The 17,163-nt window shown below is 35.9% G+C and overlaps 1 long non-coding RNA gene across 2 annotated transcripts in view; it reads right to left on the bottom strand.

The window, feature by feature from the left end:
* The window catches only part of LOC149568459 (uncharacterized), an 80,183-nt gene that overhangs the window by 44,627 nt on the left and 18,393 nt on the right, over positions 1-17,163 (bottom strand). For both annotated transcript variants that reach the window (XR_016361683.1, XR_016361684.1), the window contains exon 3: positions 6,010-6,163. This is a non-coding gene — a long non-coding RNA (uncharacterized LOC149568459). The remainder of the gene's footprint in view (positions 1-6,009; positions 6,164-17,163) is intronic.

Raw genomic sequence — 17,163 nt, 5'->3', positions numbered from 1 at the left:
AGTTCCATCAAGCTTTCTGTGAATTCATTTTTTCATGATAGATCCAAGCATATTGAAATTCCTTACCATTATGTCATATAGAGAGCTTTCTTGAGCCTAAAAACAAAGACTTTAGGGTTATGAATTTTTAATCCTTCAGGTTGTTCCAAATATACCTCTTCTATAATCTTTCCATTTAGAAATGTTGTTTTCACATCCATCTGATGTACTTTCCATCCTTCGATGCTGCAATAGCTAGGACTGCTCTTACAGAGGTGTATCTGGCAACTGGAGCAAAGGTTTCTTCATAATCAATTCCCTCCTTCTAAGAGAATCCTCTTGCTACAAATTTGGCTTTATATTTTTTCAATGCTATTGTCAGCAACATGGTTGATTTTAAATATCCACTTAGAAGAAACAACATATTTTCCTTCAGGCCTTGGAACAATTTCCCAAATGTCATTCTTAATAATGGATTGGTATTCTTCTATCATAGCATCTTGTCAAGTTGTATGTTTAATAGCGTCTGAAACATTGGTTGGTTCTGATTTAGATAAATCACTAATGTTTGCTACATAACTAAAAAATAGTTGGGTCTTTTGTTTTCTCTTAAGGTTCCAGAAGGTGCAGTGAAGTCTTGTGCTTCCTCTATAGCCTTAATGGCCCAAGGTGGTCTTTTCTTTGGATTTTGAGTTTCCTCAAAATTAAGATTTTGAATTTCATCTTCAATTTCTTCAATGTTCTCACTCTAAAACTCAGATTCGTGATTTTCTTCAGAACTAGGTAAGGGAGAGGGATCTTCAGCTCTTTTGAATGCTAAATCTTCTTCAAATATTATATCTCTACTAAGTTCAATGTTTTTCTAACCAGTTATGAAAATCCTATATGCTTTAGATGTTTCACTATACTCGACAAAAATGCCTTTCCTCCTAGAGGGTTCTAACTTAGTTCTTTTTTCTTTTGAAACATGTATTTATAATGGGCACCCAAATATCCTAAGATGACTTATATTAGGTTTAACCTTAGTAAAGACTTCTTCAGGAGTTTTATCTCTAAGGTGGGAGTGATGACTTCTGTTTTGAATATAGACAGCAGTACAAGAGGCTTTTGCCCAAAGATAATATTTTAAATTTTGATCAAATATCATAGCTTTTGCTACTTCTATAATTGTTCTATTCTTCCTTTCTGCTATCCCGTTTTGTTGTGGGTTATAAGGAACAATATACTCCCTCTTAATTCTTGCTTCTTTACAAAACTCTTTAAACAAATCTGAAGTATATTCCCCTCCAATATCAATTCTAAGAGTTTTAATTTTGTGGCTTGATAACTTTTCAATTAAGGTTTTGAATTTTTTAACTCTCTTAAGGATATCTTCTGATTCTTTACATTTTAAGAAGTAAATCCAAGTTTTCCTAGAGAAGTCGTCTATAAAAAGTATGTAGTACCAGAATCCTCCAAGAGAAGGAACAGACATAGGTCCACATAAATCTGAGTGGACTAAATCCAAAATATTGTTAGTTTTTCTAGTGCTATCATGAAATGGACTTTTGGTGTTCTTACCAGTGTGCATCCTTTGAATATGCTTGAATGATCTTTATTCAACTTAAGTAAACTAGTAACCATCTTCTCCATAATTGATAAGCTTTTGAAATTTACATGTCCTCACCTTCGGTGCCATATTTCGTGTATATCAACAGCTTCATGAATTAAGGCTTGAATAAGTTAACTAGGCTCTATATTTAATTCATACAAGAATCCCTTTCTTTGACCAGTCAACTTTGATTTCTTAAATGAAGAGTTCTTTGACTAGGTCATAACTTTACCGTCCATGAATGCAACATTATGTCCATCATCTTCAAGTGTTGTAACAGAGATTAGATTTCTCTTTATTCCTGGTAGATAGAGTACTCTTTTAAGATGGAGAGAAATACCCGACTTCAATTTCAAGGTGCAATTCCCAATTCCTTTGATTGAATGACAAGAATTATCACCTATGGTAACTTCGCCATCAACTTCTTCTAATATTGATTCTAGTACTTCTTTGTATCCTACAACGTGTCCAGTAATTCTTTGTATCCTGCAACGTGTCAAGATGATCCATTATCAATTACCCAAGCTTTGCTTGATAATTCATTTGATAGTGCTAAATACAATACACGTTTCTTAGGATTATAATTTTCATCTATCTCAATAACGTTTGTACAGTTTACTTGATGTTTTGTATTCTCAGGGCAATTAAATCTATAGTGTCCAAATTTTTAACATCTAAAGCATTTTATTTTGGATAAATCTTTCTTAGGTTTTTCATTTCTTTGATTACCCTTCTTCTTGAAGTGCTTCTTCTTACCTTTATAGAAATTTGTGTTGGGAACATGAAGTTCTTCATCTTTAGTTTTCAATTTTCCTCCTTTCTTAAGTTTCCTATATTCTTCTTGGAGGCAATCTCCTGTAAGTCTATTAAAATCTGAAAGATTGTCTCCAGCACTTACTCTTGTGAGAATGTTTCCCATGAATCTAGTAACCCATCTATAGCCATAAGTGTTAGTTCTTTGTCTTCAATTATGGTCCCTATATTCGCAAGTTCGTCTCTTAGACTAGCCACCCTTAGGAAGTAAGAATTCATAGATTCTCCCTTCTTTCATTGTATATAATTTAGTTGCCTTTTTAGTGCAAGGGTTCTAGTTGCATTGTTAACCTCATATGCATTTAATAATGCATTCATCATATTAAATGTTGTTTGAAGATTCATTAGCATAGGTATTATTTCATTTTTCACTCCATCTAATATGATTTGCATGCTTTCTTGTTTCCTTTACTCCAAATAGTTTGATTAGGTTCAACACCTGGTTGCTTGGATGCTGAATCAACAAACTATTTCACATCATTGTCGCCAAGAATCATCATAATCCTGAATTTCCAAGCAACAAAGTGTTCTTTCCCATCAAACCTGTCCTCGGGTCTAATTGTGCTTGTCATTGAAGATAGAAGGATGTTGCTAAATATTTAAAGTCTGATTGTCAATTTACAAAGCCTAGGTTAAACTATCAAAGCTCTGATACCATATAAAGTTTCTGCAAATTCTGCTATAAATGAGACTGAGATAATACCTTGTATTGCTTGCTGAAGATGATCTTCTATAATTTAGACTTGTATTAAGTGTTCCCAATAGTAAAAATACTATTCTGAAAATGTTTTATCTCTGCAATAATTCATATAGGGCAGAATTGCTAAAGGAGCAGACCTTATATTATTCGTGTGTCCTTTATCCACAAATATACCTTATATAAATATCACAACCAAAGGGCATGTCCCTAGAAGGGACATGTCCAAATCTAGGTCGGCCTTGAATTGTTCTCTTTAAAATCGGCAACTTTACAAGGAGACGTGTTAACTAACCAAAAGATTATTTAGTTCAACCATAACTATGTTGCCTAAAGAAGATGCCGATACCTATTAAGGAGAAGACAATTACTTATAGGCTTAACTTCCTAAGGGATTGAATGCATATCAGATCAGTATGATATCGAAGTTACAAAATTAACAATTTTGGAGGTCAAACTAGGACAATTGGCCCCAGAGGAGCCTCCTATCATCTGGTGGCATCACTTGGACACACTTGGAGGACAAAAGGAAGTCGCAAGGCAGAAGCAGTCCAAGCAAGAGGTTGACTTGGGATCCAACCATGGAGACACAGATAGTGGACGCTAGGCCACATCAGACAATGAGAGTGCCATAGAGGAGGGATACTGCACTCATGTAGGCTGAGAGGATGAGGTAGAGGTAGTCACTGAGCCTCTGATATTATTTGCATGACCTCTCTTGCCTACTTTAACACATTTGACCCTCACTACCAGGACCACTCATATCCCTTCTTTTGGATAGGTGAGGGCACCTACTGATATGACTCTGACTATAGTAACAATAGAGAGAGCCCCCATGGTGGTACCCGAGACAAAGAGAGCCCCTATAATGGTCCCTGAGACAACCTAGACAATAGTTGTGGTTCTTGTTGGAAAAGTCACGGAGCCTTAGTCTTCACCACCTAGAGCTATGCTTGGGGAGGTCAAGGTTATGGAGATTCCTGAGATAAAAGGTAGGGAATCAAATAAGCCACATGTCAGATTAGAGGTGGTAGGGTCAAATTCTATGGTAAAAGTAGATGGCGAATTGTTGGATTTGTTAGTGAGGGATGGTTTTGAGTGTGATTGAGCCTATAAGAGAGAGTTATGTAGGAATGGTACTTAGGAAGAGACGTTCGGTGGTGGGGCATGTGAGTACCTGATTCATGCAATGATTTCAGATCACACCAATCTCACGAGAGCCTTTTATTCAATCACATATGAGAGAGGCACCTCCTTCAGAGGTCATGGAGTTGGCTAGTACAAGAGGGGGAGGTAGCGGCTTCTATTGCAGCACTTGATGCAGCAAATGAAAGATGTCATACAGGAGAAATGGAGGAAATTGTGGTACAAGTGATACAAGAGGATCCATCTATAGAGCCACTGAAGGACAAACATAACGAAGATGTGGAGGCATATTTAGCGGATTTGGTAGCTAGAGGTTGTCAGGTTGTGGTCTCTGCACAGACTAGAGCATTAAAGGATGCTATCAAAGAGTTGAAGCATGTATTGTTATTCATACAAGTCAGATGTCCCACAACCTTCAACACCTTTTTTGAGGCATGTGGATGGCCAGCAACATAGACTCAAGAAATATTGCAAGAGTGGACTGCTAAGGAGTCGATGGTTGAGAGAAGAGTTGAGAGCCTTACTCGCAAGATAGCACAAGTGTACAGGGACACCTACTATGCTTGGAGGCAAAGTGAGGCAGATAAGGTAGCAACAAAGTGATCTTGGGAGGAGATGGCTACTCGGCTAGCCACCTTGCAATCGGATTGGGAGAGAGAAAAAAGCGCTCATGACTTAGTTGGAGGCAACTACCAAGGATAAGGGCATGTTAGAGACGCAACTAACTAAGGCTGAAAAGGAGTGTTAGGGAAAAGAGGCTGAGTTATTGGAGATTGCGTAGATGTTGAAAGAGACAGTGGAGGCACAGATGCAAGCAGAAGGGGATATGAAGGTACAAACCCATCAAGTGTACTAGTTGCATGCAAAGTTGAACCCTTGAGCATCTTAGCCAGCTCCAAGGATGCTTCCTCAACCCTCGTCATCTTCATCTGAATTTGTCTTCTCTTAAGTATATAGTGAAAACATTATCTCTATTTTTTGTGTGTCATTGAGAGACGACTCTCTTTTCGGGCAAGACGATATTGTCAGGTAAATTATATTTTGAGAATAGATAATTGTGTGTTAGGAAGTGTTAGTTACCAAAGGCATTATGTCGCGACAATTGAGTCCCAACCGTTTAGGCAATATATACATGATTGTCATGAACAAGAAAAGATATTGTCATATTGTATCAGATTATATTTGTGCCTAATTGAGTTGTATTGTGATGTGATTGCAAGAAACATTAATGGAATAGACAATCTGGTTTCCTGAAACATTATGTTGCATTTACTTTTGTGTTATGATTTTCCATTACTTTTGTAGCATGTATTAAAACTAGTTTACCCATCAGCATAGAAAAGGTACGGCTGCAAATAAACTCAAACATATTTCCTGTAAAACCTGAAAAAAGATTCATGTCACAAGGCCATGAACAAACTATTGCAATCACTTAGCTCTACCAAAGATAATCTTATTGAAGAAGCTAACTTTCCTCAAGCTAATACCATTTTTATCATCCAAATGAAAAAACTAAAAATTTGTTCCCGAAAGCAACAGCTTGTTAACATTTCCCAAGAAGTGAAAGCTAGTCCTACCTTCATACTACTACTTCATGGCTACCACAATTATTAGGTGTTGAACCTATTCCATAATACATTAATCATGCACACGAGGTGAGATTGAAACCAGATCAGTAGCACCATGTGTAGATGAAGCAAATATCCACTATCCAATTTCACAGCCTCGCCATATCTATTGAACTCATGTGAATCAAGGAAAAAAGTAAAGACGTCCAACTCACCTGGAAAAGAGCATAAAGTACAACCCTGCTCAACGCAAGGAAGGAAATCCTCTTGTACTGCAGATTGGCATTGCAAGAAGCTGATCTTTTTTCCAAAAAAATGTGTTGCTACTCAATAAGTCAAAAACATTACTATCATCTGCACCTTTATAAGCTGCACAATCATAAAGAAAAAACTTTTATAATCAACAATAACAAACTCTAGGACAATAGGTAGCCAACATGTATCTCTATCATATGTGCTAATGCATTCTGTATTTGGGTCAAACATTTGAACCGCACCTTCATTATCATCACCAAGTTAAGAGTCAGCAACATTAGGTACCTCATGTAAAGAATAAATTTCTTTAGATTGTCCCTCCATTTCAATCTCATTTTGGCACACTGTTCATATAATATCACCCTTATTCTGCCCTGAATTTTTCAGTTTTGGTATTTTGACAATTTGTCAAACAAGTGGCATACAATCTGATTTTGTAATGTCTATTGCAATTTTTTAGTTGTAGTGTATGTATTTTGTAAGTGTGTATCATTAGAAGCTGCACCGTCATCAAGAAAAACTTTATAATCAAAATATCAAACTCTAGGAACATAGGTAGCCAAAATGCATCTCTATCACATATGCAATCAAACATTTGAACCACACTTCCATTATCATCATCAAGATAAGAGTCAACACCATGTGCCACCTCATGTAAGGAACAAGTTTCTTTAGATTATCCCTCCATTTGAATCTCATCTTGGTACACTGTTTGTATAATATGCTAGCCTTATTCTGGCTCGACTTTTTCAGTTTTGGCAGTTTGACAAATTGTGAAACAAGTGGTATGCAATCTGATTTTCTGATGGCTAATGCAATTTTCTGAGTTTTAGTGTATGTATTTTGTGAGCATTCATTGTTTCAATGCACATATGTTTTTGCCATGATACGAAGCAATTACAGAAACATGCAACATATCAAATATCAATAATAATATGGTTTGGAATTAAAATCAGAAGTCTATTATAGTTCTGAACAGCAAGATTATTCTTTTTTAATTCAATGAGTTTCAATACAATGACATAAGTGATTTTTCCTTCAATATTATGATGCATAAAATGCCAATCAACAAAGTACCGATGCTGATTACAACTCTAATTATGAACTCAATATAAATCTGACTTTATGGCAGAACAGAAACAAAGATGAGGGTTTCCCAAATGTCTGATATAGTCAACAAAGTACAGATGCTGATTACAACTCTAATTATGAACTCGATATGAATCTGACTTTATGGCAGAACTGAAACAAAGATGAGGGTGTTACAAGATTACAAGAATTGGTAGATTAACGGATTTCCAGATGATTCATTGATTAACAGAGGAACACATGTGTTCCTTATAAAGAATTACAAGGACATTGTTTCTAAAAGAAACAACGTAGACTGAAGACGAAATTAGAAACAAAACTGAAGACAAGAGAGGAAACATTCCTATCTGGACTGAAGACAAAAGAGACAGGATAGGAAATATTCCTATCTAGACTGAAAGATGGACTACAGACAAGTAGTTGACCATTATAGAAAGTATAAGATATGATCTTAACACCCTCCCTTAATGGTCAACGTACGGATGTCAAAACATTTTGGAATAACTGAGACCCTCCCTGGATCTACAGAATGCTGAAACCAAGAAGTTTTGCCAGAAGAGTGCTATGACTCAAGACAAATTGCAATTACAAAACTTCATTTTTGTGGAAAAAACGATAAAACCTAGAATCTCATGCAACCTTGTGTAGTATAGACAACATGAAATGACTTTTGAGCAAAAAATCAACAAACCCAAAAAAACAAAAACAAATTCAGAAGGAGAAAAATGCAGCTTCGCCTTGATCAGGAAGCTCAACAACTTGTGTTGTTGTATGCGGCTCCTTCAGGTATTTCCAGATTTCTACAGTTGACTTGTCGGAAGGAATCTATGGTAGCTGATCATCAAACTTGTCTTGTTCTACTTGGTCGGAGGTCAGACGAGTCTTTGTGCCTAGAACAAGCTCATCCAGGCGACGGTACTCGAAGACAGTTAGCATGCGCTACTTCTAGTGGTTATAATTGCGGCCATTGAATCATAGATTGCCCTCCAACATCAGATTAGTCAAAGATGCCATTTGCATGAAGTTCGAGGCAATGTTGAGGCTGACCCAGAAAAACTGACAAGTACCCAGAAGAGTAGATGGAAAACCCAAAAGGAATCTAAAGTCGAATTTCAAATCTGCCGGCTCGAAAATCAAGGCACGAAAAACAAGGCATCCACAAAAATTTGATGAAGACCCATTTGAGATCTTGAAAAACCCACCAAGAATTTGAAAACCAAAAAAAAAATCCGACCCCAAAAATTAGGGTTTCGAGCCAAAAAAATACTATCAATGAAGCACAACTTAGCAATGAAATACTATCAAGCCCATGCTCAAACAAATCTAAACCTGCTGCAAGCACTATTCACATCATTATTCATGCCATGGTAGCTACCTTACTGGACACTGTTGATGCGTTCAAAAGTCGGATGCTCTTTGGGTGCCCTGCAGATGTGCGCAGGAAGCGCTTCCTAGGCACTCTTGATTAATCAACATTGAATCGTGAACTAAGTTTTGCTTTTGTAATCCAAATTGCATTGGAATCTTGAACATGAGTACTTTACTAGTTTAGTAATTAATTATTGAACTTATTTCAATTTGTATATTTGTGTTGTGAAGTTTGAAGTTGAATTATAAAATATGAAATATCTTAGAGTCTTGATCAGTGGTGAAGTATCATGCTATGGAATGATTTATTTTTGTATAATTCTTGGATTTCTTTGCCTCTCTCTATATATAGATAGATAAACAGAAATGCATCCAAATGCATCCAAAATCCCAAAAAAAATATTCGTGCATTTGTGCACCCACTTCTTGCATCTGAACCGGCAAGTTAGCATTGTAGCAAGCCTCCAACAATCAGTAAATCATCAAAATCCCTCACAATATTTGTGACAAACCCTAGCCATTCTAGCTATAATGAAAATATGGCAAATAAACCCCAAGTATGAAGCAATATGTCTTCAACTACATATAGACTTCAAACCCTACCTAATCCTAATTGGTTGAAAATCCAAATGATGCAAAACTTGCAAATACCTCAATGATGAACCTTGGATGGATTCACCTCTCAATGTGGAGTAAAGAATCCATTGATTTCCAAGGGTTTCCATCCTCAATTTTTCCTAAATGAAACCCAAATCTCTCAAGCTTCTCAAAGAGACAATAAATAACCGAAGTATATCGAATGACTTCCTCAAATCTCCTTTTATAATCCTCTCATAAAGTTTCCAGAAACTATATTTTTATTTTCCACTTTTAATATTCATATTTATTCACAATTGGGAATAACAATAGTAAAGTGACCCTTTATATTACTTTATGAAGAAATTGTTATCTCCCAATATTGGCATCTATCTCTATGACATCTCCTTTATACCTTATTGGTTAAAGGGTCATGTTGATGTGAGTTTTATTCCACTACATGCAGAACCTAACACTCAATGTTTTGAGATGAAACACCAAATACTCAGTTCTCTCTTGAATAAGGTCAATTCTCATGCTAAGCTTCCAAAATAAGATCATGAAAATGACTTCAAGGTTCTTTCTATTGTGGATGCTAAGTCAAATAATGTATTTTCTAGGATCACTAAGTGGACTTATGCTATTCATTCAATGGATATCAACCTAATTCGATAGATTTGCTTCACAATGTGCAATAAAAATATAGCCAGTCTTTCCACTTCAACTAAAACTTAATCTTCTAGCTTCTACTATTTTAACTTCTAACTATTTATGCAAGAAAATATATGAATGAACTTGAACTCTACTAGATGCAATCTTGTGAGAGACTTGACACACCTAATGCAAGCCTGCAAGGTATATTCAAATGATTTTCAAATCAATATCTCCTCTTCAATCCCATCAATGGGTGTAAACTAAAGATTGAATATCAATTGAGGTTAAGCATCATCAATAGCTCACCACACAAGACACACTTAGAATTAGCAAGAGGCTAGTGGTCTAGATTGTATTTGAGTCAAGGAAGTAATATCCACAATTTCTTCATCCAACTAAACTACTAAATGAAATGAAATGAAATCTACTCCATGAGGGATTTGATGAAACCATGCAACACTTCAAAGAAATAATAATGAATCCACCATGAAAACCAACAATGAAAAATCAATCACTTTGATATGATTTTGACAATAGTTTGATCGAGTATCCTCCTACTACTCTACTAGTAGCTAGTTAACTTCTCCCTAGTCTCCTAATCTCATGAATCTAATCCCCTACAAATGAGGCCTTCACCTTTTATAGTTGTTCAATTACAATGAAGCGCCAAGATCAATTCAAGATCAAGACCCAAGATGAATCAATACAAACACTAATAAGGGTTGCCAAACTATCAACTAATTACATCAGGGCACCAATCTGTGGACCAATAAGAAAATTACAATGCCTTTGATAGCCAATGAGAAAATTATACACTTGGTATAAAATGATTAACTCTATTGAAACTTGAATTTTTTGATTAGGAGAAGACAACTAGGCACCACCTTAGCATCTATATTGTAGACTTGATTAATCCTTTGGTGATTGCAAAATATCTCTTCATACTCAACAATGTGAAGCCTTCAAATGTGATGGCATATTCCCAAACTGCTTTATCTTCTCAAAATTTATCCATCTTCTATTTTGGAAATTTTCTCATTTTTGTGACTTGAACTTGCACTTGCATACTCGGATCTTCATCTTCATCTTACCTTTGATTCAAATCATTTTTCACTTTTGGAGCCCTCAAGCTTGAGCTTGAAGCTCTTGGAATTTATCTTGCCACTTGAAGTCTTGAACATCTCCTTGCCCCTAGCTTCTCCTTCTCTGATTCATCTTGCTAAACAAGAGGAAAAAAATGCATTCAGCTTCATAAAATTAACAAGGAATAAACAAAATGAAAGAGACATCAAAGCTTTCATGTAATGAAGTTTCCTGTAGATTCACTCTCTTTAATTGCCATCATGGATTTTCACTAATATGTGACCAACTTCTCATCTTACAAATTTCTCCGAGTTTTTGATTTTTATTAATAAAATGGTTTTCATCTTGCAACCTGATATGAACCTTGTCAAAATCGAGAAGATAAAACTAGTTTTCAAAATACATCATGCCTAGGTTTCACCTCTCTTTCCTCGTCATCTCTAATTTTTTTTAGTACAAGTTGGTTGATTTCACCCAACATTATTGCCTTCCAAGTGATCTTGATCTTTTCTCCTATGTAGATCTGCTACCTTCCAAGTCAATTCACCACCTCGTGAAATGATTATTTTCCCTATGTAGACAAATTTGCTTCCTTATAGATGATAGAAAGATTTGTGCATCCTGCAATAGTTCTTTATTATAGAAGAGATAAGATTGCTAAGCTTTGATGTTAAAATGATTTGAATAGCCCTCTCTTATATAGGCGATAACTCTCTTAAAAGGACACAAATTCCCAAATAGGCCAACTTGTTGGGAATGTGAAAATGATTTCCAAAAATGCTTAATTTTGTAATTATAAAATCTCTCTTCCATGCTATTTGGTTCATGCTCAACTTGGGGTAGAAATTAGGCTTGTGAGAGGATTTTTTTCACGATCGGAAATTCCACTAAGGTAAGGACTTTATCTTGGTAAGAAATTCCAAATGCTCAAGGATTTTAATCTACCTCTCTAATCTTTCCTTGAATCTAGATCTCTTCAATCTGTGATCCTCTTCATGAGTTTCGTTCTCTTCTTGCCTCTCATGCTTTCATTAATTGTTTTATGAATTGGAGGTGGATTTTTGAGTTGGTGTTTTCTCTTCATTATGTCTAGGCGGAAATTCAACTAAGGCAAGGATTTTATCCTCAAGGGATGGTGGATTCCACCATCCCTCAAGGAATTTCTCCACTTTTAATTTGACTCCTCAAATCATGCCTCCATAGTTTGGCAAGTTTGGACTCAATCCACCACTTGAGAGAGCCTAAAGGTTTTCTTTGTTCTCATCCAATTGGCATTGAAAATTCAACATCGTCGAGGATTTTGTCTCTCTTTCAAAACCTTGCCTTATTTCTTCTCAAATCAGCATCAAACCCCATTAATTGTCATCATGCCTTCAAAAGATATCAGATTGCTTCTGTTTAAAGAGGAGAAATTCATGAGTCTCCAGGATTGGCATCCTTGGTAGGGGGCAGATTCTACCCCTACTAGAGGATTTTGACATTTCACTTCATCTAAATTTCCACTTCAAACCTCGTTATTTTCCCATCCAATTTCTAACTTCATTCTAAATCACCTCATCTTGCCTTATGCCCTCAATAAATGTCAAATTTACCTCTACTTAATAAGACATAAATCCTATCTTGTGGAGAATAAAATTCTTGGGTACGAGTGGAATGAGTAGGGGGTGGATTTTGCTTCTACTCGAGGATTCTAATATTTGTATCTTAACAACTTCACCCAATTCATCATCAAACTTTTAGGCTAAGGCACCTATGATTGCATTACACAACTTGAAGATCATTTGACTTTGGATCCATAATTACCTCAAAGACAATCTCACCTATTGGAGGATAAAAATCCTAGCTACCCCTACCCCAAGATGCTATCGTTTTCACTTCATCAAATGTTACCACATTCTCCATCAATTCATCATCCAACTTCAAGACTTGACCCTTCATTGTTCAACTTAAATTACATCCACGAAATGTTTAGTTGTTTTTAACTCTAGGGAGGGGAATAAATTTAACTGTTTGGAAGATAAGATCCTAGGAAAGGGGGGATTACACGCTATTTGAGGATTTTGACTATGCTCCACCTTAAAACTTCTTGAAAACTCCATCACTTTCATTTGTTTGCTTTTGTTGCTGCAAGTTTGGGGGTGGGGGGGTGTTCATACTTGCTCAAACTTTGCTAGGTTGAAAATTAAGTGTGGGCAAGGATTTTGAATCCTCAAGGGCAGGTGGATTTTTCCCTTCCCTGAGCATTATTCCTCATGCAACTCTATGCCCCCATACTTTGTTATTCTTCCAGCTTGGGACTCTAGAAGATTTATCCAAATATAACATTTATGCTTCTTATACTTGAAGTTATATTTGCATAAATACTATCAGAATGTTTAGGATAGATTTCCACTTCATCGGAGTTATAATAAAGATTCTAGAATTTGAAGGTATTCAAAAATTTCCAGACTTTGCCATATTTCAAGATTCAGCATGTCTTCAATAATGTTACCTCCCGCAACCTTACTTGACTTTTGAAGATCAAATTGAAGCTAAAACAAGGATTTTCAAAAGGTTTTAACTCTTTTCATCACAAATCACTTGGTTTCAACTCCATATCCTTTACTATCTTAGGTAAACTTTCACACATATTCCTGCAGACTTGACTTAATAGAAAACCAAAATTGTTCAGACTTGCTCTTTGACTTAGAGACCTGAAAATTGATACCACCTAAGTCCGTCTAAGACAACTACTCCCATTGCTAAAGAAAATTGAGGGGGTCCCCATTTGCAATGGGGCGATGATGTGCAAACCTCACAACAAGTCTCCACCCTTTCGAAGAGTCACAACCCTTCATAACCTTTGCCTTTTTGAAGGAGTCACTTCCTTATTTTCATCTCATTTCTTTTCTCTCTTCTATTAATTCTTCCTTGCTTCATACCTTCCCTTTTCTCTTCCTTCCTCTCTCACCCTTTCAAATTAAGTTCTCTTCTTCCTTTTTATATATCAGTTTGAGGGAGTCACAACTTTTCATTTCATGTCATTGAACCATTCATTAGCTTAACTAATTAGCTATATTAGATTTTATTTTTTATTATTATTATTTATGATCAAAACCTATTTCAAAAAGGAGACAACACAATCCACCCTTCCCAAAATTGCTTGTCCTCAAGTAATGATTAAATGAATATGGAGTCCTATCAGTACTCCACAATCCATTGCGGCTAATCTATTACTATCAAATAAGTTTTTCCCGTATTTTGAATATTAATTATGATTGATGATAGGAGGACAAAACTTACAACAAGTTTTCTCTCATCTTCCCAATAAAAGAATCAAAGCCATCTCATAATGGTACCAACCAAATTTTAAAAATCCAACATTTGCATTACATGCCCCAACTTCATGTCTTTTGGTTCACTCTTAGTTATTTTATTTTCTTGATCTGCAAAAAATATGGAGCAAAGCATGGAGCATACATTGGGTAACAAAAAGTATAAATATGAATGCATGAAGACACATAGCGTACACAAAGTAGAGACATGAATGTATCCAAACACAAAACATGCATATGAAAACACAAAGCATACACATTAATAAATGTAAACATAGTTCGCTTGGCCCACAAGAGGCAGGAATGTCCAACTTTGACTACATCCATCTCTTGTGGTTATCGATTCACTATTTAGCCCACAAAAGGAAAGAACATTCAACCAAGGCCAAACCCATCCCTTGGGGCAATCAATTCATCAATTGGTCCAAAAATGACATGAATGTCCAACTTGGACTAGATCCATCCCTTGAGGTAATCAAATCATCATTTGACCCACAAGAGATAGGAATGTCCAACCAAAACCAAATCCATCTATTGGGGTAATCAATTCGTCACTTGGCCCAAAAGAGTAAAGAATGTCAATCCATGACTAGATCCATCTCTTGGGCTAACCAATTTATCAATTAGCACACAAGAGGCAAGAATGTCCAACCAGGACCAAACACTAGGGTAATCAATTCATCATTTGGCACACTAGAGGCAAGAATATCCAACCAAGACAAGATCCATTGTTTGGAGAAATCAATTCATCTTTTGCCCCACAAGAGGCAATAACATCCAACTAGGACTAAATCCATCCCTTGGGGTAATTAATTCATCACTTGGCCTACAAGAGGAAAGAATGTCCAACCAAGACGATCCATCTCTTGGGGTAATCAATGCAACACTTGGTCCACGTAAGACAGGAACATCCAACCAAGACAAGATCCATTTCTTGGGGTAACTAACTCATCACTTAGCCCACAATAGGTGTGAATGTTCAACCAAGACCAATCCATCTCTTGGAGTAACCAATTCATCACTTAATCCACAAGAGGCATGATCATCCAACTAAGAATAGAACCATTTCTTACAGTAACCAATTCATCACTTAGCCCACAAGAAGTAGGAACATCCAAGTAGGACTAGATCCATCCATCCAGCCAGGAGCAAATTCGCCTCTTGGGGTAACCAATTCATCTCTTAGCACACAAGGGGCAGGAACATTCTAGTAGGACTAATCCATCCCTTTGGTTAATCTTAATTGCTTCTTATCTCAGTCATAGGACTGTCCCTTCTCATTACCCTTCCATGTAGGGTTGACTCCCAAAACCCTTGTCCCTCTTATGTCTTCTTCTTGGTTTAGAAAGTTGTGAACATCTCTTTTTGGACTGTCATATCTTCATCCATGCAACACAAGGTTGGCTTTTCTCTAACACATTCTATGAACTGTAATCTTATCTTTCAACTTTACTTTTGATTCGAGTCTACAACTATGATATTTGAAATTTTACATATCAAACAAATTATGGAATTGTTCCAAGGGTTTTTACACTGTCCTAATGATCTTTATTCACTATAATAATTGATATGTATCCTCCAAAGAAATAAAAGGATCAATGATGGATCTCCTCCTTCAATTAGTTCTAAAAATCACTTCTAAAATCTACTTATAGTCTCTACTCAAGGCCTGTACATATTTACCCTTAATATCAAAACAATTTCAAAATCTACTAATGTTCTTCAAAAATTTCTGCTCAGGAGGGTCTGAAACAATCTTCTCCCAAGTCTGGAAAATGTCTGCAACAAATTGCTTCAAATCTGCATGTCAACTTCGATGTTTAATGCTCATGAGGTCCGTTAGATCTGTTCAAAAAGCCTGAAATAATTTGATTATCAAACCTCCAAAAATCTGCTCACAAGGTCTGCTCAGATCTGCTTTTCAATTGGAGTGATAATCAATTGAATCCATAATAAAATGATCTCCACTAACTTCTTATTTATACCCTCCAAATACTACTTGTAATGTCTCTCGGGTTGGAAGGAACACTGCTCTGATACCACTGTAACATCCCCTTTTATAATCACCTTCTACTTTGCACAATTTACAAATAATATTCAAGTTCTCTATACTAAATGAGCTCACAGTGTGTAAGCCCTGTTTGGTTCAGTCTATATCTGCACTCAATAGGGATGATATTCAATAATCTTGATCTGATTCTTCATATCAGATTTTGACTTTATTAAGTCTGCATGTTGCTTATATTCCATCTATATCTGCTTGGTTTAATCCTCTTATTCTTATTATGTTTCATGAGATGAAATTCTCAGATTGATCTCTTCGATCAATCTCCTTCATCAAATCAAATTCTGTTTCTCTTATTCGTTTTTACAGGCTGCTCATAAAATCTGAATAATATTCTTTTATCGTTGTTCCTCCTTTTCACTTGGGATAAATCTCCTTTATACCTTATTGGTATTGGGTCACCAACTTTTCAAAGAGCCACATCCCTTCATAACCTTCACCTTTTGAAGGAATCACTTCCTTATTTTCTTCTCATTTCTTTTCTCTCTTCTATTAAATTTTCCTTGCTTCACACTTTCCCTTCTTTCTTCCTTCCTCTCCTCACCTTTCAAATTAAGTTCTCCTTTCCCTTTTAATATCTCATGTTTGAAGGAGTCAGAACTTTTTATTTCATGCCTTTTGACCCTTCATTAACTTTATTCTGTTATCTTTCAATTGTACTATTTTTTATTATTCATTTAAATATTATTTTTGTTCTTTTATATTTTAATCTTATTAATATTTATAAATTATTATTAAATCTTATTTCAAGGAGGAGGTATTGCACATAGTAGGGAAACAAAATTGGGACCTGCATTCAAAACCATGACCAGTTGTCACAAGTTTCCAAGACTCCTGTAATTTAAGCATTGATGGGCCAATAATAACCAATCAACTAAGCGCGAGAACAAAACACTATTGCATGAACAGCAATTGACTTCAAACTCAAGGACACATGGCGTGATATTTCCAAGGATGCCAACTTA

This window comes from Cupressus sempervirens, chromosome 3 (genome assembly GCF_028749045.1).
Source record: "Cupressus sempervirens isolate cs-2001-9-10 chromosome 3, ASM2874904v1, whole genome shotgun sequence".
Taxonomy (NCBI): domain Eukaryota; kingdom Viridiplantae; phylum Streptophyta; class Pinopsida; order Cupressales; family Cupressaceae; genus Cupressus; species Cupressus sempervirens.
The sequence above is the reverse complement of the archived record's forward strand: the minus strand, read 5'-3'. Positions and strand labels throughout refer to the sequence as shown.